Raw genomic sequence first — 6,032 nt, forward strand, 5'->3', positions numbered from 1 at the left:
AGATTTTCTTCCTGCCATATGCACTCGTACCTGTGGCTTCTTGTGTTCTCCGTCAGTACTGTCATCCAGCGCAGACGTTAAGGTCGAAGCTTGCTCTGTCGCTCTCCCCTTCTATTCTGCAAGCACCACATCTGTTTGTTGTTTTGTTTTGTTTTTTAACAAACTTCAATTTTACTTCAGTTGCAATCAATTTACCTGGCTGTGAGTGATCATTGTGGCTGTGGCAGTATTTCCCCCCCCCCCCCCCCCCCCCCCGCAACACACTCAATGCACATACTGCCAACTTTGTCATACTGTACTTTATACTCATCTCCGGCCAGCTCTGAGCATTCACTTATAATATGACTAATATTCTCTGGGGCCTGGCCACACATCCTGCACTCTGGAGTTAGATCTTTCCAAGCAGCTCTCTGTGCTGTGGCATATCTGCTAACAGCCTGCGTGGTTATAACTGAAATCTCACTTTCAGCGCTTTCTCACGAGTTAGACATCTTGATATAAATTTCTCTTTGGAAACCTGTGAGTCCGTGTTAGCAGAACACATCCATTACGAGCTGCAGTGCCTCCCTCTTACTTCTTCGTTCCTGCCACCCAAACGGGCGAGCGGGTCATGTCCGACACCGTGAGCCTGCCCTGAGGCAGGGTGCTCCAGCTGCTGAATCAGCAAGGCAGCCTTGGCATGGGGACAGCTGCCCCAGACTGTCCACGGAGGTCACTGTTAGCCAGGTGTGCTAGCCAGTTCTGCACATCTTTTGTGTCTTGCCACACGAGAGTTTTTTCTTAGTCTTGGGACCCGGGCTTAAAGCAGCCTGTTTGGTTTGCAGGGACGCAGAGGAGGAGCCCTCGCTCTAGGTCCTGCTGCTGCTGGAAGGCCACAACAAACACCACGCAGCCCACGGCAGCGCTCCTCGCCCTCAGCCCTGTCCTGCAGGAGGGAGCTGGGGCTTCTCTGCAAACCGCTTCTCTGGCATCCTGTTCCCAGTGTGCTTCCAGGAACAATCAGCGACGGTGAGTGGGGATGCCAGAACAAAGTTCAGGAAATGTATTTAAATGATCTGTGAGTCTGGGCTCAGACAGGGTCATGAACAAATGCTTCGCAACAGGAACAGGCCCAGGGAGATTGGCACCTATTCCATCAGAAGACACTGTGTGTTTGTGTCCCTCATAAGAAGGATGTTAGTTCAGTACATTTATCCCTATTTAATTGACTTTCAGCCAGGCCTGGTAGTTATGGTCAGGTTCTTATGTCTTCACTCCTGCAAGCTGTGCTCTGGAAAGTCAGTGGGTCTGCTCCTGGCGAAGGGCATCACCTGAGCCAAGGGAGAGAACACCTACCTCTTTCCATTTATTGTGTTGCCTATGCAACATTCACAGCACCTAATCAATACCCTGCTGCCTGGCTGTTACAACAATTAGTAAGTGTACAAATTAAATCATTACCCAGCAGATAAGTTCACTTTAAACATCACTATGAGCCCAAGCTTCAGAAACAGTTGCTGCACGTTGCAGAAATTAATCAATCTTGCATTATACTTGAGATGCCCACATGACTCACTTTCTGTCTCCACTGCTGTAATGTCTTTTCCTCTGTGACTGAGAGTTCATCCTTCTGATGAGCACACCCCTGAGAATGTAATATACCAAGAAAATGTAAAGGTCAGACTAGAGGATTATTAATAGTGGTTTTCTTTTTCTTTCTGTGCTTTCTGGAGAGGCACTAGAACAAGAGTAAGGTTATACTTGGAGACAGGACAGTTCTGTGAAGCATGCTGTGCTGTGGGGATCTATGTGCTGCTGCTAAAGGAAAGGGAACTAGTGAGTGCTGTGGAGAAAAAAAAATCTAAACAAAACCAGAAGGTAAAGTGAGAAACTAAAGGGAAATATTCAGCCTATTAATTTGTTCCCATGGCTCTGCAGGTATACAACCCTTTTCTGTTTTCCTGCTTGTGCAGTTTATAGCAAGACAAGTTTACAATCAGTCTGTTTCAGTTTCATTACTTTGAAAACTTTTCCTGTTCAGGTGAGGAGTGCTGCAGAGCACTCCGAGCTTATCTTTGCTGTAACATTCATCCTTTCCTAGGTAGGATCTGAAGTAGAAATCTGAGAGGGAAGCAGAATGTCAAAGTGGAAGACAGGCTTTCCCTCACCCTATTTCATTTCAGAACCCCCAAAACAACTCATACAACTTATGAATTACTCGTTTCAGGAAATCAGAAATTGCACATCCTGGTATACTGGCTACGGCCCTGCCTATAGTTACTGTATAACTGTAGTTACTCCTTTCCAGCTGTTAACAATGTCAGAGGCACAATGTCATCAGCTTACACCAGTCTGAGCAGCAAAATTTCTGATTGACTTTAGTAACAGCGAGGGTAAGGTCATATATTTCCTCTGGGTAAAGAGTGTATGACACATTGACAGCTTTTTGAAATCACACCCAGTTTCAGAGATAGCAGAGGGAATTGCCTCTAAGAACAAACCATCTTCTGCCATATACTGTTCATCCACATAGTACTAACAGCATTTGTACTGGGGACAGATTCAGGCTTGAAAGTGGTTTGCAGTTAAAGAAAATGATTCTTAAAGCTGCTGGTCATATCCATGGACACACACTATGTATCTACGCAACTCCACCAGTGCATGGTAGCCTGCATAGCTCATGTCACTGTTTCAGCTTCTTTCAACCTCCTTAAGCAAAAAACATCACAAGAAGTAGATGTCCACACATAGCGAAGGGAGAGCTTGTAAAGTCCAGCTGCCTGGTGGGACAAGGCACAGCTGCACCAGCCCAGGAGGAATTCTTCACATCAGGGATATGAGAGGGCTATCTGAGGCATGGCATCTGCAGATGTAGCGTGGCTGTAGGGTTCACTGCTCCTACCGACATCTCTACATCTCCTCCCCTCTGGCTGGCAAGCGGAGCGGGGATGACTGAAGACCCTGCCTCCTCCTGTCTGGTCAGGAAATGAAGGGAACAGAGTTGCCCTTCCCTGAGCGCTGGGCTGCAGATCTCTCTGTATTGTTATTGCGTTGCTTCTACCATCTGCAACAGAGAAAAAAGAAGCAAAACAAAAACAAAAAAAAAAAACAAACAAGGAGAGGTTAAAAAGCAAAGCGGGCCACCTGGGAGTGCAAAAAAAAATACCAAGGAAGAGAGAAGAGAGGCAATAACTGTCGGACTGCATCATTAAAAGAGACATGGACACATAAGCAAAAGAACTTGGATCAATACCAGGAAACATGTCAGCAAGAGAAATGTAAATGAGTAAAATTTGCATTAATTTGTGCCTTGGGAGGGAAACTAATTGATTGAACTCAGGACACCCTAGCAAAACTCCCACCCTCATTACCGTAAGTGATCTATACATGCAACGTTCATTTCTTGTTGCAAAACACCAATGTGTCAGACCTGCTTATGAGCTTTCTGGCACTCCCCTCCCACAGGCTGTCCTCTCTCCAGTGCACTGATTCGCACTCAAGTTTTCCAGTGTAGGTGGCTGTAGCCTGGCACCTCAGGCCAAGGCATCTCAAGTAAAGGAGTCAGCTTTTCAAAGAGACCCTGTAATTGCCACTCAGTGCATCTGGAAGAGCAAAGGGTGCTGAGCACCCCTGAAGAATGCATCTTGCCACCCAGTTGCAAAGCAAGGCACTTAGTGCATAAAGTGAGGAAACTAGATTTATGAAGTTTGCTCACTGTCTGTATGACCAAATAACAACACCAAACTGGGAGTATTTTCCATTAATTGTCGTTGAAGCAGGTTCTGTCTGGTCTCAACTTTTGATCCTTTGTTTCAGGTCAATAAGTAGCTGCTGTTATTTCCCTATTTCCTACACTGAAGTCTAGATTTAAGTTGGTGATTAAGTGCCTAATTTCAATCTTGACTTTCTATATCTCTATGTATTTATCAGTCTAAACTGTTAACTTTTGGGCTTCTTTCAGAAACCCTGAGAACCAGGAGTTCCTAATACCTATAACCACAGAGCCACATCTCTTAATTCAAAAGCCAGTTCTCCTGCTAAATATGAATCATGATACTCAGATAAGGGATGACAGTCAGAATTCATTGCCTTTGAATTGTATTTCAGGTATAAAATGACAGAAGTTATTAGTGCTTTCATTTATGGGATGGTGTTCTCAAGACATGGTCAACAAACGCTGTATCGCTGTTACTGCACAGCAGGCTTTCAGCTTCCCACCTGGGCTCATAGGATGAGCAAAACCACCTTCACCTAGGAGGATATTCAAGCCCATTCCATGTATAATGAGAGCAAAGTCTTTATGGAGGAGACAGAAGCATACAGATATGGTTATGGGATGTGACGACATCCTGGTCTAAATGCCAGTTCTGACACCCCTCCAGTCCGTCATTGATTCCCTGAAGCTGCAGAGTGAAGTCATGGACTCCAGGAACAAAGCTGTGCACTGTGTGTAGAGTAGCTGAATCGGTGAGCTTCCAACTTATTAATATCCTGATTGGTTTTATGCAGATGTTAGCTATTCCAAATCAATTGCCACGAGATCCTTCATCACCTCATCCACCATTTGTCTTCTCCTTGGTCCTGACAACGCGGTGAGGGATAGGAGACAGGCCATGGCAAGAAGAAGGGTGTTCAAAGATGGAAGTTCTTGGCTATTCGTATCTGAGAGTACTGCAGTGTGAGTTCAAATTGACACTGTGACTATAAATTAAAGTGTGACTATCTGCTCCTGGCTCCGTTCCTCTTGCCAAACATCTGAAAGCACTCATTTAACTGTCTTTTAGCAGTAACGGCAGCCTGTGCTCTGGGGAGACGGACTGCTCGCTGACAGGTAGGGTTCACTGGGCACAGAACCAGCCAGTAACACCATCCAAATTCCAAAGTACAAGCTTTTCACTCCATTGAATACAATAAAACTTGCTACCTTTCCCCTTGACTATCTTTATGGACGCTTAGTTGGTTTTCAGCATCATGCCTCAGTTTTGCTTCAAGGGTATTAAAGTATGGTCCCCACCAGTCCCCCCGTTTTTGTTTTACCCATTGAAGATCATGTGTGATGTTCCCTAGTTCCCAACAGCGGCTTTCTGGGTCCTAGAGCTGTCACCTGAACAAATATTTATGGCTTCAGGTGGCAAAAGAATAGAGCACATTGTAAAATTCCTTCCATTCAGAAATCCCTTAGCCAGATGACCTACCTAATTCCACTGGTTTCACTGGGCTTCAGTCATATTTCTAGAGGAAACCTGCCACATGCGAGGTGCCCTGAGCTGGGCTAGAAAGCCACTGGGATTGCACTTGTGAAAACAGAAAAGCGATATTTTGATAAAGCAGCTTATTTCCTTTTCTTAACTGGCTGTTCTACAGACTGCAGATACTTCCTGTTTCCCCTCTGTCTCTTTCTAAGAGATAAAGCAACGTGTTTGTTGTTGAGATCATTGTGGCACCTTTAGCAAACTGGAGTTGTCATGGGACTCCCTGCATAAACAGAGCAGGTTTTCAAGGATAATACACAACATAAATGAGCAGTCTTGTTCTGTCAACAAAAGCCCGTGTGTTTATAAGGACCCTCGAATATGTTTTTAAAAATACTTGGGCGGATATTTTTAGCTGTGAGAGCCTCTCCAGCCTCCCCTAACACACCGATACTGTTCTTGGCGACATTCTCCCCCTCTCCCAAGCATGCTACATGAGTCTGGTGGCGAAACTCCCACCGAGGGAGGTTCTGCAGAAGCAGAGCCCTGAGCAGCAACACAGCCTCTTGTTATTCAGGCTATACTGACATCTGTTGGCTCTTATCAACAAAGGTAGGAAAAAACAAAGCCAGTTGGTTTCATACACTGAGATAGCATTCGCTGGCAGAAACAAATAACTGGGCGAGCAATCCTGCAACTGGCTCGCGTCCAGGAGTGATAAGTAATTCATAGACAGGACTGTCCACTGGGCAGGGTCAAGTAAGTTTAAAGCTAAGGGCCTGCTCTCCAGTTGGCAATGTATCACATTCCCTGTGAAACACAATTCCCAACGATCGCCCTTCCAGCTCTGTGCTGCTCCTA

The sequence above is a fragment of the Anser brachyrhynchus genome (assembly GCF_964034855.1).
Source record: "Anser brachyrhynchus genome assembly, chromosome: 16".
NCBI lineage: Eukaryota > Metazoa > Chordata > Aves > Anseriformes > Anatidae > Anser > Anser brachyrhynchus.